This window comes from Camarhynchus parvulus, chromosome 5 (assembly GCF_901933205.1).
Source record: "Camarhynchus parvulus chromosome 5, STF_HiC, whole genome shotgun sequence".
Lineage (NCBI taxonomy): Eukaryota > Metazoa > Chordata > Aves > Passeriformes > Thraupidae > Camarhynchus > Camarhynchus parvulus.
Genome location: NC_044575.1, coordinates 33,777,043 through 33,795,617, shown reverse-complemented (window position 1 = coordinate 33,795,617; position 18,575 = coordinate 33,777,043).

The window sequence follows — 18,575 nt, the reverse complement described above, 5'->3', positions numbered from 1 at the left end:
TTTACTACACATCAAAGATTGCTTACTGTCTTAACCATTGGTTCCACTCTTCACCCAAACCAGATTCCAAACATCAACAATCCCACTATTCCCCCCCTCAGGCAAGTGCAGGAAGAAAACATCTGTCTTTGTCTTTCCTTCCTGGTTCTTTGGCAAGGTCTTGCCTCTCTGTGCTACCCATGATTTGCAGTTTGGCACCAAGAGCACAGGACAGCTGTTTTCAATTCCTTCTGTTGGCACCATAGACTGAATCTATACTCATAAATTAAACATTCCCAGGATCATTCTCATCACGGAGGCCAGCTGGAACAGAGCATCTCACATCCACACTAGTGCGCTCTTTCCCCTCCAACAAGGGTGACATCATCCAACCTGCCTAATAGGACCAGTCCTTGGTCTATTGAAACTCCCAACTGTGCGTGGTAATTGTCTGGGAGAGTCATAGCTGACCCAGAGCCAGAACTGCACCAGAGACTTTTTAGCAGATGATTATGTTTCAAAAGTCCAGCATGTTCCTTTCATGGTTCTAGCATTAATGCAGTGATATTATTCATTGCCAGAAATAAATTGGAATTGCAAAGAAACCCTTTCTTAACCCAGTGTAAGTATGTTCAGCTTTACAACAGTCTAGTCGGAATTAGACTGTAAACATAGTGTTACCTAAATCCACTCTTTATCAAATTATTCAAGAGAAATTTCTATTTTAAAAAGTCTGGCAAAGTGACAAGAAATTGAACACAAGTTCCTAGATGTGTTTGTTTAAATTGGCATGCCATTAATAGGTATCCTACAGTTGTAAGTTCACATGTTAAAAACTTTCCTGAAAGGCTCCATTTTCAAGCAAACTTTACACTTCCATTTTTGCACCTGCATCTTATGAGTGCATATCTGGATATTTGTGACTGTGATGAGTTCATTGTGAAAATTATGTAGTAGAGACTTATAAGTACTAAATTTTAGTATATTTTGCTCCCCTCAAGATTGAGAGTTTCTGTGATTCATTAGTTTCAGCTAGCTGTGCAACTTCACAGCTTGTGCACAAAAATGGAAAATATTAATTAGCAATTTTCTCATTGTTTGTTTAAGAAAAAGCATTAAAAACTAGCTGAAATAGGTTCCCATAATTCCCTGTATTTACTCCAATGTGTAGAGGAAAATTGCTGGTAGTCTTAGAAAGTATTGAAAATATTAAATATAGATATCTAGCCTTGAGGAATGTAAATTAGCATGTTTTTAATTGGTTGCAATATTCAGGGAAACATTTCTCAAAGAAAATTAATTTTAGAGCAACATATTTTGACAAGCACATGTGCCAATTTAAAAACCTGTGATCAACTTTAAATAGGTTTTAAAGACAACAAAGAACTATTTCTAATACTATAAGGAATGAACTCTGTCTTTAAAGCATGTTTTCTCTGGGATTGATTTACGCAGTATATAGAAATCACCATAACATTTCAACCTGTTAAAATAGAATTGTGAGGGGTGTATTTTAATCTCAGTTATACTGGCGTGAATAGAATAATTCCTTTGAAGATTGCAAAGTTACTCCTAACGTGTGCCAATGTAATTGAGAACAGAATTGAACATACAAAGCCCTGGTCTGAACGAAAATGCCAATTGGCTTAAAACAGGGAACACTAATGGACTGCTTGCTAGTCAGGCTAATCAGTGGCACCCCAAAAACTGAGTGGAATTTTCAAATGTTTGTTAATATTATGTTGCTTTTTCATTCTCTCTACCTTTTGTATTTCAAAAACCTCTAATTGCCACAGGTGGATTTCCATCTGCTTTTGATAATCTTGCCTACAGTACATGGAGATGGGATAATATGAATGAACAAACTGATGCTTGGTGAAGCTGCTAACTTATTTTGCTCTTATTTAATAAGAAAAGATGTAAGAATTCCCTAGAATTTGTTTAATTACACATACAGACTGCTGTACTCTTTCTCTTCTTAAGGGGGTAGGACTTACAAATAGGTGTTGTGTGCATCTAATAGAGCTTCAAAGAATTTTCCTGCAGTCTGGAGTTAGATATATGTGCTTCTAAAAATGTTCAGATGTCCAGATGAGGGCCACAAAAATGATCTGAGGGCTGGAGTTCCTCTTCTATGAAGACCAAAGAGAAATTCGTGGTTGTTCAGCCTGGAGAAGAAAAGGTTTGAAGGGGACATTATCACAGCCTTCCAGTGCCTAAAGGTGGCTACAAGAGCTGGAGAGGGACTTTATACAGCGGCCTGTAGTGACAGGACAAGGAATAGCAGCTTTAAACCAGAAGTGAGTATATTTAAATATTATGAAGAAATTCTTTACTGTGAGGGTGGTGAGGGACTGGAACAAGTTACCCAGAGAAGTTGTGCATGCCCATGTCCGGAAATGTTTAAGGCTAGGTTGAATGAGGCTCTGAGAACCTGGTCTGGTGAAAGATATCCCTGCCCATGGCAGAGAGGTTGGGACTAGATGATCTTTAAGATTGCTTCCAAGTGAAACTATTCCATGAATTTATGGTGATTCATACCTCTAAAGGAAACAGGATAAATTGAAAAGTCAAAGGGAATGCAGCATTGACTCAAGCAATCAAGGGAAGAAAACGAAAGGCCAGAAGAGAATGACGAGCTGTAATAAAGACCTTGGAAAGTTGGGTTATTCCTTGCTGACACGGCACCAGAGGTTCACCCATGACAAGTGAGGAAAAATCACAGCTACTATGCAAGTGAGTTACGCACTTGAGATAGCTGTTTGGGCTGTTAAAGGTGTTGCAAAACTTGTCCCAGATTTCAGCAGCATCAAATAAGAAATCTGCTGCCTAGGGCAATTCAACACCCAAGCACTTTTTTATTTTGCCTTTGTAGATCTAAATTAATTATTTTTGTAGTGATTTGGTCTGTTTTGGACCTTTGTTAAGTACTTTTCTAAGGCCTGCATATGTACAAAAATGGTATATACTTCATAATAAACAGATGTGACCTTCATCTGCTGGATGGTTACACATCATTTCCGTATTAGAATCCACACTTATGGAGTGGTTTGTGAACAACAGTGCATATTATGCTCCATTACATTTCACAGGTCCTTGAAAAAATGATATGGTTGCACACCTTCTAGATTCAAAATTAAATTATACTTAAATGATTTTGATATGCACAACTTGAGTAAAAATATACACATCTAATACAAGGTCAGACAACTGGCTACTGTTAGACCTGGGAGGAGTATTCCTTCTGGTTGAACAGAAATCACCTTATCTGGTCTTTTAATTCAGGTAAAACCAAAGCTTTGCTTCTTCCAGCCAAACCATTTTATGATTTTTGAAAATTCTGCAGAAAACAAATCAAAATGTTAGAGTTAAAGCGAAAAAAAAATTAAAAATAATTCTAAATGTTTGCAATTAATTGCTCACTAATCATTTTTATGTAGTCAATAGTCTAGTCAACTACAATATTGTTTCCTTTTTATATTCAGATGGATTAAAGACAATTTAGTAAGATAAGTATGTATTAGAACACATCTTGACCTTGTTCCTGAAAGCTTAGTTTAATGAAAAGTATCAACAGTCTTTTCTGATTAAAATATATCCTTATAATAAATACTGCATAAATTACATTCTGGTTTACAAAAGAACAATTTCTATCCTCATTTGAAATTCAGAAAACACACAGATTATGCTTTCAGGTGGCAAAAGCTCCAGGGTTTCCTGGCTGTCTTTTGTGTTACACAGTCTTGTAGAGTGCTAAAGGCTGACAGATGCTTATCAAACATTCATGTAAACACTGCTATCAAAGCTGTGTTTTCTGGTACTGGCTCCATACAAGAGGGTCAGCATGCAATATAATTAGAGGAAGGACAAAGCAAGAAATGTCATGGCAGCAGTCTTTGCTATATTAGAGGACTCACATAGTGCTCTCTCTAGCAAAGAACAATTGCTCTAGATAAAAGCAAATCAAGAAATCAAGGATTAAGAATGGAACTTTTTAAGTGCTCAAATAGTTTTGAGCATATATGTTCAAAACACAATTTCTTCCAAGCTAACTATATACTTTTTTTTTCCAAAATATTGACAAAAGCGTTTAGATAAAAAGCCCCAACCTTTGCACTCAAATGCCTGACTTCATACATTTGCTTCATACGTAATATTTTTACGTTAATTATTATTGACAATAATTCCTAAGTAATATTTTCATGTGTGTGCCAAAATATATGGAATAAAGAGTAATGAAAGGGAAAATTCTTTTGGCACTGAATTCATATTTAGAGCTTATTGGGATACTTATTGTTAGAACAACAAAAGGAAAAATGCACTGCAGAGGTAACCACTGTCATATTCATTATTAGCACAAACTGTAGTGCTACTCAAGGAACAAAATCTTCTGCTAATTAGGGTGAAGCAAAACCAACTAACCTCTGTTTTCAGATACAAACAGGCTGAGCAATTTGCTGGTAAGCCAGACATTTGAGGTAATCTAGGAAAAGCATTTGCCCTCCTACCAACAAATTCCAGGATCTTAAATTTCTTTCTGTGTAGAAAACTTATCAATTCCAGACTTTTCATATGAAACAAGAAGAAATATGATGTGAAAATGTTTCAGTGCTTAGGAATATCATGTAAAATGTTTTTGTCATCCTAGAAGCACTGACATCTTCTATTTTATAAACATGTACTTCAGTCTTCAGGTTTCATATCCTTGTAATTAAAGTAATTCTAAAGATAATTGGAATAATCATTAATAATTGGACTAACTAGGAAGCGAATGGGAACAAATGACCAGAGTTCATTTGATGTAAAATGTATTTTTGAAATTGATACCTGAACTCCTTTCTTATGTAACTCTTGGACAATATTGTTTTTATCAGTTTTTGAGACAACGTAGAGCTCAGATTTAGGATTTGAATGGAAATACAGTAGAGGAAGTAGCACTGACTGTATTTTGATTTAATCCTTTTAATTTCTTCCTTACAAACTAATATGTTATCTTTTTATTCACTAGTTCTGTTTGTTTTGATGTTTTAAATCTTGCATGATTACATTCTACAACTAAAGTTTTATGAAGGTACACTCATGTCACTTATATTACCCAAACTGATCAGAGACCTCTGGAGCTACAGTTCTATCAATACTTATGGAAATGCAAAACAACTTGTAATTCTCTACTTAGTATTCAAAAAGAGGAAAGAGTGTATCTCAGTTTGATCAGAAGCAAATAAATTAAAGGTGAATGTCACCTAAAGACTAAAAAATGACACATATATGAATACCTATTCCATTTTGATGCAACATCAACATGAAAAATTGTTGCTATGGCAGCAGATATGCAGTGAAAAAGCCATGAAGAACAGATCATAAGATAAATCACCTGCTTCAAAAGTATTGATCCCCAAAACTCTGAACATCTGAGACCTTAGTTTGTTTTTGTTTTCTTTTATTTTTAATTAATTTTTCTTTTTTTTTTCTTTTAATATGGTGATGAAAATTTGGGGGTTATGATTTGAGTTGTGTTGTCTATATATGTAAACAGTACCTATATATGGAAATGTGCTAATGTGTACCAACACATGAAGAGAACTTCAAAGATTAACAAACTTGCACTGCCTTTTTACTTCTAGTTCATAATAACATTGAAACAACTTCTATTCTCCCTATAAATGGTGGAAATGTTGTAAGTCACAGCAGAGTGGCTCTCAGCAGCAGCAGTAGGGAATACAACTAGAGCTCTGTACTTTTCCAAGTACTGCTGTGCATCACATCCAACACATCCACTTTCATGTTGTTGTCTGGCTGTCTGCCATCCACTGCTACATCTTCTACAGCAACACAAATCCCACTTTACAAGCACCTATAATAGCCTTCTTAATCCTTCTCAGTCTGGAAAACTGAAGCCAAGTGGAGAAAATAACTAACTAGCCATGCAAATAATACTTGAGACCATGTCCAAATATAGTAGGTCACCTAGCTCTCTAACAAGTGAGCCTAGCTACGGCAGTCATGGTGCTTTTAAGGAGGGAAAGACATCAGTGCTGAGCTCATGGCTGGGCTGATGGCTGAATAAACAATCTTTTATATTTTCTGTACATAGTGCAATTAATATATAAATCTATTGACAATTTTAACTTAGTGACATTTGGTTGAAATTACTGCAGAGATAAAAAAATCAGCTTGCAAACTGAAGTATCTTCTAAAATTATATTAATTATATAGGTAGAAACAAATCTAAATAGAAAGATGAGTATTTACTTGGTGAAAGAGGACATTCAAAACAACACATATAATACGAGTAATTGTATGTACTAGAAAAGTTGTGAAAGAAAATATGTAATGCAGGAATGTATTGTTTAGTTTACCACTATGCCAAAGTTTATGTTTTTAGAGGGTAAGATAAATGTATCTGCAATGAAGGATGAAGGCTATAACACCATTTCAATAGTAGAAAATCCCAAAAACCCAACAATCCCCCCCCCCAAATTCTTTTTACTATTTGAAATTGATTCAGACAACAAAGGAGATCATTATAGCCTCAATATCTGCCAGCTGTCCTCTCCTGTGGATACAGCAGTCATGGGACGGCTATGCATAATTTATACATGAGCTACGACATTGATCTATGAGTCAAACAAAAAATCACTGTTGAATGATGTGTACCTGCAGAAAAGAAGCAAACATGGAGTTGAAAATATCAAAACCAATAAGAACACTTATTTTTTCTACTATTTACCCTTCTCATATTCCTTGTTTTTCCCCTCTTAAGAATAAGGATTTATTAACTCTGAGAATAATATCAAGCAAAAAATTAGGTTTTGAGCAATTGTGTTTATTCAAACTTCAATTTTTTTATATAGAAAAGCACTTTTTATATGCCAAGAATTACAGACATAAGTTTCTTGGGAATTGTAAATTATTATAAGTAGGTAGGCCAATATTAATTAAATCTTATAAAAATAAATGAAATAGAGTTAAGTGATAATCTAGGTGATTCTTAGATTAGGATAATGCCATAGATGTGCACACAGCGGACAATGCCTCTTTTGTAGAAATTTCCCATTAATCTTAGATACTTTCTAAGTTCTTCAGAACAGATTCTGGGTTGTTAGTGAAACTTACAGCTATTAAAAAAATATTATGATAGTCTAGAGAAGAAAGAAGAAAAAAATTTTGAAGAAACTTGAAAGAATGGGAGCTATTCAATCTAAAGAAAGGGGTAAGGAGGGATCTGATGAGATATGTCCTTAATTTTAGAAGCTGAAAGAAGTCAATGGATTACTTCTACTAAAATAATGCCTGACTCTAGGTCATCATGTTTTCTGAATATTTGGCAACAGAACATATCATTATGAATACTCAAAAATTTGTCACGGATACCTACACATTAGTTTAAAGAAAAAAAAAAAAATTCTTCAGTGTCTTATCTTTTGCTTTCTCTCATCTGATGAAATAAACATTTCAACTAAAGCTGGCATGTGAACATAATAATAGGTGGTACTGCTTGGACTGAAAACAGAAGAGAAAAAAATTTGTGCAATAATATGCAATTCTAAGTGTCTAAAACCAATATATCTAGTAATATTATATATTTCAGTAGTGATTTTATTCCTAGTTTAGGTCCTCTTCAGAAAATGAGACAAGCAGTAGAATAGTACTGCTAATTAATCAAACCTGAGTGTTTTCTCCTTTTTGACAAGGTCTTATGCCAAGTTGAAATCAACCAAATTCTCACCTTAGTCCCATGATTTATGATGCATTAATCAGCTCTACTCAAGATCCTAGTGAGGGACAGTTTTTAAAAAGTCAATCCATTCTCCTTGATTTTTGACCCTTTCTCCTGATCCTGCAAGAAAGAATTTTCAAATACAGACAATTTTAGTGAACAGCTCTCTTCAAAGAGAGGAGATCTGAAGCTGCCTGCTCTGTTGCCACAGTTGACCGCAGTGTGAATAGACAGTAGGTCATGTCTCTTTTGTAAGCTTATGAGGACCTGGTTTGATGACCTAGATGAAACAAACTGGTTGCTCAAGGGTTGGGTTTGCCATTTCATCAGGCCCTAAGCAGAATGAGAACAACAAAATAAACATTTTGATTTTACTTTCTGCTTTTTGTGCATGATCTTTTTCATATTGAAAACAAAGAAGCTGGCACAGTCCATTTAAGAGGGTCCTTTGGTGTTTCATCAGCTATTGATGAGATTTATGCATAAACATGTCAAATAATTTCCATGTCATTGTGTGTGAATCATTTACAGAGAAATCTAAACATAACCAAATATAGGTGATGACATACAAGAGGTCATACAGCTGTGCGAGTGCTCACCGTTCATCGTGCAGTTAAGTGCACCTTTGATAACGGCTGGTGCAAAATGGCATAGCCTCTCATGAACTGAGCAAGTATATATCCTGACATTAGTAAAACTGCTGCACTGCTTTGCTTCTCTCCATACAGAAAATTCCCTAAAGCAATTTTCTCATAATATTTTTTCTTGTAGAGTAGCATCTCATTACCCATATACATTGTATTGATTAGCAAGTGTAGCTGTTTTCTATGTGTGTATCACATTTAAGCACCAAGGAGTCTACTGTTTTAATAGAAATAACTTTGAGAGGAAAATATTAATTTTTCAAGCAAGACAATGCTGTTAAAAAACCAGCATCTTTTAATTAAAAAGCTTACATCAGAAGAATGACTATGTGAAGTCAATGCTTTCTTGTGATGTAGGAAAGAGCCACAAGTGATCTTTTCCTTTTTTAATAGCAGTGTTCATTTATCCCACTGAGAGAGACAAATCAGCTCCACCCAGCTACAGAAGAGTTTTAGAATTTTATTGAAGATCTTCAAAACAGAGGTTCCCTTTGTTCTGTCTGTGTACAAAGGCCTGATCAAAAGCACAGGGAACCAGTGGGAGACTTTCCTCCTATGTACCCTATGGCCCTTGTCTTAAAAGATGAGGTTTATTTCCATGTTGTCACAAGCTTTCTTTGTGTATAACTGTCCAGTGCTCTGCATAGCTAGCACTTTTCTTGTTGCTAGCAAAAAAATTTTCCAGATTGGTTAAGGACAGTTTTCTGATATAGTACACACTCCTGTTAACATATTATGCAACATCGATTTTAAAATTTCTATTACAACCTTTAACCTTCATTTTTTTGAATCAGAGTTTCAATCATCCTTTATATTGTACTATTTTCAAGAAGATTAAATTTCCAAAGCTTTTCTGAAATTTAGACATGAATTTTGGTAAGCCAAGGAAATTGAAAAATGAGGGAGCAGTGGGTGAGAAGAAGAAAACCAACATTTTTGCCTTGGCATATGACACACTGGAATAGTTCAAAAAGTTTTGATGCACATGGTCCTTGAAGGACATTAAAAAAAAACAACTTAAAGTGAGGAAATGAATACAAATGCTTCTCAAACAAAAAGAGGATTGCAAAGTGACTTAATTGCAACAAGCAGTCAGTTGCAGTACAAGCAGTCATATGAGGGACTTCCTTTTAAACAGCTCTTAGACCTTGTACAGAAATGCAGACTAAGAACCAGTTACTGGAAGTTGAAACCAGAGAAGTTAAAAGCATATTAGGCAGACCTGTATGATTTTTTAAAAAGGGAGAATGAAAAGCCACTGGAGCAAGCTACCAAGTGTCAGCTTCTTCTGCTCTTGCTAAATTTCTTGTTAAACATAGTTGTGTTTCTAGCAAGTATAGTGCATTCAAAAAGTGCTCCTGATTTAGTCAAACTTTTGTCATTGAGTTTTATGTAGACATAATTGGATAAAATGTAATATAGTGAGACATTACATTTTAATGGTGTTTTCTACATTTAAAGTCTATTAAACTGAATAGCTAGACCTACTTTGGAATATATGGTATAATTTTAAAAATACTACTGTATATTTTATTTTAACCATCCTGCAAATTTCATTAGAAATTCGTATTCATTTCTCAGACTGTTAGCTTTCAAGTAAATATGCTATTGAGAAGAAAAAGTTTATTTTAAGGTGTAGATATCACCACTAAGTTGAAGAAAAGCATCCTTTGATGAGCTACTTCAAAGCTGTATGTTTGGGGATTCTGATGATAAGAAAAACTTGTTTATCTAAAGCAGATATTAAGGACACATAATATATACTGAGAATGTCAGTTCTCTTGCCCAGAAATGCCAGACACTTGAATAATCAGTTAATATTCTTTGGCCCAGCATTAAAGCTCTGGAATGACTTAATGGGAGGAAACTTTCATGACAGCCAGCAATCTGTCAACAGGTTACCAGGGTAACCTTTGTGCAAACATTCATAACACTGTGTGCTTAATTTCAGCCTATTCATTTACTGTTGTTATTCCTTTCCTTATCTTCTAATAAGAGAGATATGCAGAGCTTTAAAGCTAAGCCCTCAAAATAAAATGAAATGTTGCAGGAAATAAACTCACCACATTTATTATTTAATTATTGATTCTTGTCAGCTTTGTCTTACCTTCTATGTTTGATAGCTTCTAAGAGCAAAACTTAAATCACCATCCAAGAGCTATCACTGTCATCCTTTACTCTACAAGGTGCAAAGCTACTAAAGATGTTCTTTTTCCCATGTAATACACAGCAAAGATAGCTAAACTTGTGATTATTTATTTGTTTGAAAAGAGCATGGACATTCAAACCCAACTCTTCACAATCCTCTTCTCTTTCCTGGTATGGGTCATAGCAATGTAAATCTTGACAGTAAAGCATAATCATCAACATCTGCATCTGTCAATGAATTATTGGAGCTACTTAATTACCTAGTATCAATATATTTGAAGCAAATTGATTGTTTTTATCCTATCAAATATGTATGCAGTCGTTACTACACAAAGTCAGGCTCAGGCTTTGCACATGTAAAAAATTCTGCTCTGTATTTGAATATGTGCCATCATGACTGACACACTGAAATATTTATTTCAGAGCATTTTAAATGAAACATTATTCTTTCAGTTTTATGGTATTAGCTTGCTGTTTTACATTGATCATGAAGGGCTATATCAGCATGTCTGTAGCTTCCTCCATGAAATCTGGTTCATTTTAATGTAATGTTTATGAAATGGGCTTATATTTCATTTTATATTTCATTTTTGCTCTCTGAAAATTGTTCTATTTAAGTCTGGCTATATTCTTCTTCAATGGCATCTTCAAAAGAACTTAATATCATCTAGCTTGACCTGTATTGTGGGGCTTCTTTTATCCTGGAGGAATGTAATTATTTAAAAAAGACTACCCAGTAATTTGCGACCGGATACTATCATACACTTTTCTAAAAGACTTGCACAGCTGAGAGAAATTTATTATGTATTTATGGGGAACTCTTACAGTTAGGCTGACTACATTGAAAGAGAGTGCTCTTGCCTCTCAACTATGGAGAAAGCTTTGGAGGTTTTAACCTGCAGCAAGACTCCCCATCTGACATTCACTGCTCTCAGAACCATGAACTAAAAAGCTTCCCTTTCAGTAGGGTTTTTTTTTTTTCACTTTATTTCTTTTAGGTCTTTGGATAACACCTAGGAGATGAAAAGTATCTGCACTTGAGTAGGGACCGGCATATTTTCTCTAAGAAGTTACTATAGTACGAGGAAGTGAAACAGCTGATGTGATGTTTTCCACCTTTAGTTACTGTGACCAATCTGAGATACAGTAATGACTATTTCAGCTATACCTTACAATTTTCTCAGCTCTGTAAAAATACTAATATGTTCAGAAATATACTTCAGTTCAGATGAAAAGGAAGTTATTTGGGTGTTGTACTCATCCAGAAAATGAAGCCAGAGAAACCAGAAAACGAGCTTTTAGATTTGGGCCCCAGGACATATCTTGGACCATAAAAGAAGACAGGGAAGACAGGAAGAGGTCCTGGATTGTTGGAGGCTGCCTCTGGTCTGGTTGTGGCTGGCAGTGTAGCTGCCCAGCAGAGGAGGCTGCAATGCTGTGTGATATCGTGTGGCTCATCCTGTGGGACAGCCATGCCAATGTTTATTCCACTGTTGATTTTAGGAAGGAATCTCTGTATAGTTCTACAGTCTACATATCTTGAGAGCATTAAGGTATATATAATGACACAGATAAATAGCTTGGAGTAAATCTGTTTGAAACACAACTGAAATTGTGTATGTTTCTGTAATAAAATGTAATATGTTTTGTGGGCTGTTTGGATTGAATATTGTTCCACTGATAAATGTTACTTACTCAAACCCAAGTTTACCAAATAAGGATTATTTTTGAGTTTATTTCCCGTGAAAAGACAGTTTGCTTTCCATTTCAACTTCCCATTTTGATATCTCTGAAAGGAAACATGGCATTAGCTAACTTGTGCAAGCTCACCTAGAAAATCAACGAAAATGTTTGAAAATAGATTTATCTGTACTGTAGATGAGAGATAGCATATTTATTTTGTCATTCTTTCTTCCAGCTGATTTTTTTTCTAATAGCTAATGTCTGAAAACTTGAAATCACTGACCATTTTGGTAGAAATGTTACAATTTAACATTGCTGGGCCCAAGTTTTCAAAGAAATATATATATAAATATGATTATCTGGTAAAAAATATGCACATTTTAGCTTTTTACTTTCATACATGAAAATACTGTTCATGTGTGCGTGACATAATAATTTTTGAGAATCTGTTGTCACAAGATATGAATATAATATAAAGCACATGCTTAAAGTAAGGTAGAAATTCAGATGTTGAAGCAACAATATTAAATTCTAAAATTTCCAGCATGTAGATCTACATGCTACAACATAATAAAAAGATGTTTTTTTCTCTAGCAAACATTGCAATATTTTGAGAAGTAGAAAATAAGGGAAGAAAAGTGCATTTTATCACAATATTGTGTTTGAGTCCTGTCTTAGCCAAAGCTGTCTCAGTTTTAGTGAGGACTGAAGAACATTCTGAACTTTTATTTTCCTCAGAAGAAAAAGTATTCACTATAGATTAAATATTTCAAAAGTGAGATAATCAAAACCCACGGATGCAAGAGCTGAGTAACAGAATAATCCGTCTGGAGTTATGATGCTGTTTAGTGTTTGTTATATTGTTTGTTTACTCTTCACTGGTGGCTTATCCAAATAAGAAGCCTTCATGAAGATGTTTGTTAGAAACAGTTACTGGCACAGGTATAACTGAGATATATGAGTGTAAGTTTATCCATTTGCCTGTAAAATGTTTGAATAAAATATATATTTAATATACTTTATAAACAACATACAGATATGTTGGTTTTGAAAAGAAGGATCATAAAACAAAATAGGATCAATAGGTTACTTCAGGTATTTATTTTATTGAAGGATTACATATTGCTTTGAAATTTTATCATGCATCACTTTTAAGTGTATTGAGCCAGATCCTCATCCTGCATAAACCATGGACAGCATTCACGTGACACTTTTGAAGCTTTTGGAAAGTTATTGTGAAGAACTAGAATGTATTGGGGACAATCCCTACTGAAGCTCTTTGCAAGTTCTTAAGTATTTGCATTTGAATTTACATTTGCAAGTTAAATTTACAGTGGGGTTGCTCTCCCTATGGTGTTTGTTGCTTTGAAAGTGATGTTTTGGCTGAGTATTGAACATAACTTAAATTCCAGGTAAAACAGACCAGCTATTCTTTGGAAACAGAAAAAAAATCATCTTTATGAAAAATAATATCATTTGGGTGAAGGAACCTTTTTATACTTTAATCAGGGACTTTCAGTTGCGAAGCTGGAGAAATGGAGAGTATCAACATAAGGTCAAAGAACTGTTTTGTTATCTGTGTGAAAGACACCTGCCTTTGGCTGACTTACAAACTCCTAAAAAACATTGTTTGCACATGGTAAATATGGGTATGTGTGTGTCTGCCAACATACTCTCTGAAGATGCCATCTGTATTGAGCATGTGGCAGCTCAAGGAGAATCTTTATGGGTTCCAGGGTCCACTGAGGTTATGGGCACATGAACCACAAGCAAGAAGGCTCCTCCTGAGCATGTAACAATGCTCTTGCTCTTTCTCCGTGACAGTGGCAGAAGAAGATGTAAATTATGCAAAAGCCAAATGTATCTACAAACCTAGGTACAAATTTTTATGATGTAAATGTTTTTCTGACTTAACAAACTTCTACTCATGCAAGAAAACATATTTATGACATTGACTGCAGCTACCTCACCTATGTTCATTGTAAGGACATTTTTCCTTTCACTATTGTGCATTGAGTCCCAAACAAGATGGCATTAGGATCCACTGGAAAAAAGCTTTATTGATATTTCACATATTTTACAGCAAATTAAAAACTAGAAGAAAATAAATTGATCTAGTAATTTTCATAAGTTACTTGTATTAATAAGAAAACCAGATTGCCACACTAATGAGATAATTAAATATATCCTTTACACAAAGAATATTCCAAGAAATGAATCAATATTTTCTGTAAATACTGTGATCCAAGTTATCTTCTTATTTTAGGTTTGTACCTTTCATGGTATTTGCTTTTGATTGCTGTTTTGTTTCTTGTTGTAAATGTCAACAATGTGCAACCTGAAGTAATTATTAGGGAAAGTGATGGCATATTTGCTAGCAGTGGAAATGCCAGTGTGTCTTCTGTTTCCCCCTTCAGTTAAATGCTATAATTTTTGCCAGACATATTGGCACATTCTTGCGAGTTCGCACAGTTAGGATAATTTCCATCACTTCCATGGTGATGAAAAAGGATGCTGTGAGAGAGAAAACATTTTACATGAGAAAAGAAGCGCAGAGAAATTAAACAGCTTGCCTAAGGTCACACAGGAAGCTTCTGTGAGAGGTATGATTTAAAAAGAAGTCTTCTAAAAATTATATGGAACACCTTAACTAGAAATCTACCTTTTTCCCATAGCAGGCTTTTCCTTTCCTCAAAACAATTGTTCCATGTAATTTGTGATATCTGCAAAGAAAATTGTTTAATTATGACTAATTTTAGAATAATGTGATGTCCCTTTTTTTATGTTAGCTCTCTAATGACAGCTCAAATAAATACAAAATCCAATTTGTTTAAGCAGTGATGTTACACCAAATTTATCCAGTCTTTGTGTTTCAATAGCCACCTAGAATAACAGCATGAACATGCTTTCTCTGAACTCATGCTAGGAGCAGAAAATATTACAAAAGTATTCCTAATGAGAGTCAGACTCTTACGAATTGATGTTTCTTTGGATGGAAATTGACTTCAGGAGTAATTAAAAGTCAGTTGGATTTGGGGAAAATTTTTTTATGAAATTCTAGTAAATTTTTATATACAAAATTATATATATGATATATATTTTATATACAGTATTGAGTAGACTGTTCCATAATACAAATAATTTTCTCAAAGATTGATTTAATTATATTGTTACAGCAATCAAAACTATTAAAACTTGTAAACAAATAAATAAAAAAGTGTCTGTCTTTTAATCCCAGAATATCAAAACTTAGCAACTGCTGGCAAAACTTTACAGCAACTTTTTCTGGATCAGAAATTTAAAACAATGCCTAACTTGACAGAAAGGCAAGCTGCTATTTAGATGATCAAATGTTGCTTTTCACTTCAACTACAAAAAGATGGTAACATTTTCCAGCAGCCTCAACATCCCTTACCCCACTCTAGCTGGTATTTCAATTTTCAACATGTTGCCTTGAGTTTAAGACAGTATTGTGTCCATTGATTAATTTCACTTATCTCCTCAGAGTGCAACCTGCCCACATCTACTTTTTTTTCTTCTTTTTCTTTACATTGTGGGGTTTTTATTTAGCCAGATAGCTCAGCATGTCCTATGCATCTGTTCTTTATCAATGACTCCTCTTCCCAACTGCACGGAGATACAAGATTTCTCTGTTTTCAAGACCTATGAAAATGAGTAGTGTGATGATTTAACCCCATGCAGACACTTTCTCATTCCCCACTTCCACCAGGTGGGTTGGAGAGGAGAATTGGAAAATCCATGGATTAAAATAAGAACAGTTTTATAATTGAAATAAAGTACTATCATAATAATTGATAATTATAAATAATAAGGATAATAATAATGAAAAGGGAGATAACAAAAAGAGAGAGAGAAATAAAATTTAAGGGTAAAAAACCAGTGATACACAAAACAATTGCTCACCACCCCATGGCTGATCCCCAATTTGTTCCCAGACAGTGATTGTTCCCAGGCAGACACTGATTGATTGACAGTGATTGACTCCTGGCCAAATTCCCCAAGCTGATTTATTGGGTATGATGTTCTGTGATATGGAACATTGTTGTGGTAGATTTGGGTCAGTTGTCTTGCCACACTCTGCTCCAGCTTCTTGTGAAGCTGCTCACTGTCAGAGTATGGGAACCTGAGGAGTCCTTGACCTAGGAGAAGCACTACATGGCAACAGCTAAAACATCAGTGTGTTGTGTTATCAACATTATTCTCACACTGATTCCAAAACGCTGCACTGTACCAGCTAGGAGGAAGAAAATTGAGTTGAGAGTTTGCAGCTGTAAAGGAGCTGGCTACTGTTTCACATATGAACCTTGCTGAGCATTTTAAGGCTTTAGAGGTTCCATGCATCTCCACAGAAGCACATAGCTGACATTGTAGCAGGTTGGTTTAACAATTTTTCTTTTAGTACTTTCAATTCAGAGGAAAATGCAAGTTCAGTTCATTCTCAGTTGTGAATGTCCTGGAAGAAGTAGAAGCCAGTATAATTGTCATTTACAGACCATACAGAGACCTGAAGAGTCATCTTGATTATAGTTACAGAAACCAAAACAAAAGGGCAAAAATTCATCATTATGTTTTCTAATAAGCTGAAAAATAATTTTCATAATGTTATCAGTCATTTCTTCCAAGTAATCCTGTTATTTTTTGATTAAGAATAGATGATATTTTTTCCATACAAGATGCGAAACACCGTGACTAAGATTCTTAATAAACTTTTTAGTTTAAATTATTCAGTTACTTTAGTCAACTACTGTCTAAATAGGTTAAACTGTATGTGGTAGAATAACAATGAATAATGAAGTTTTTCTCTGACCATCAAAGTGGTTTGATTACCCCTCATAATCTTTGTAATGGCAATTGGTATGCTTTTCTGATCCTTCTATTCTGATTACTATAGCAGAGGAGGATGAAGAATTTCCTGCAAGTCAGGACAGAAGGAAAGTCAAATAGAAAGCTGAAAGAGAACTGAGACAAGGATAAAGGACAGTTATTAAATTTGTGAACTCTATCAGGGGACAAGAAGATAAACTGCAAGACTGACTAGAACTCTATTGGAGTCTGACATTTCATTTTTATGCAGGTCTTGGTTTGATAAAGGTAACACATTGAAGAACAGTGCAATTCCACAAAAGCAGTTAGCACATTCATTGAATATCAAGATGACTAAAGTGCTTCTCTTTTGTTGCTATCTCATGTCTTTATATGGGGCAATATAGTGCAAGGGTTCATGACTGAAGATCAGACTCTCTGCTGTTGTAGCAAGTCTATTTTAAGATTCCTTCTTTATTGCATACAGGAGCATAATATCTAGCTGACAGTTTTTGTCACTCAATTTGTAGGACTGTATTCATTTAGGTATTTTTTAGGCTATATGTACCCAAGGGAAATAAAAAATAAATAAATAAATGCATAAAGGAATGAACTGTATGTTCACCATTAGCTAATGGTGAACTTTGAATAAGTGCTGAAATAGAGAGCAAAGGGCTAAGATGAAATGCATTTGAGTGCGAAGAAACTACAATTGGTTGCAAAGTTAGAAACTATTTTAGGATACAGTCAGGCACCAACACCATCTGTTTGCTAAAGAAAGAAAAAGAGAATGAAAAGGATACGATTATTTGTCAGGCGGGAGTATGGCAACATGGCCTGAAGCCCTGACAGCCCCAGACTGAGGCTGTCCAGCCTGTATTCTGTAAAGCCAGATTACTAAATATGCCAAGTCCTTGATAGAATTAGTCTTCCCAACACCGCCTCAGATTCAGGGCATGGGGAAAACTAGTGCAGCAACCAGTAGATTTTCCGCCAGAATGTGAAAACATAGGTTTTACTAAATATTTATGAATGGGTATCTTTCTGTGAAGAATAACTTTGTTCTCTATTTTGCTAAAATTTTTGCTTGTTATTAATTAATTACACCAAAATACATAAATTTTCAAATTTTCTTACATATGGAGAAATTTTGAATTATGTAATGCACAGTTTGATATTTTTATACAGGCATTTTGTACAAGAAAAAAGGTTTTTGTGGTCCTATTGTAGATCCTAGATCCTGAGTAGATTAGGGGTGGATCCTGAGTAGATTTGATTAGGGGTGAAAGAGAAATGTCTCTATTGTTCCTCACTATAGTCTAAAAGCTATGATGTCCTTTAAAACACTATTAAAACTTTCATTGTACCCAGATAGAGTGCACCTACACTACTGACTATTTCTATACAAAGAAGAAGGTAGGAAGTTTTGACTTCCCCTGATTATAGGGTCATGTTGTGCAGCTGTATCTAATAGGCAATGCTAATTTCTGTACAGCTATCCCAGGTTATTTTGCTGTCATGCTAAAATCTTCCACACATGTAGAGAAGAGCAAAATGTTGGAAGGTTATTTTTCTAC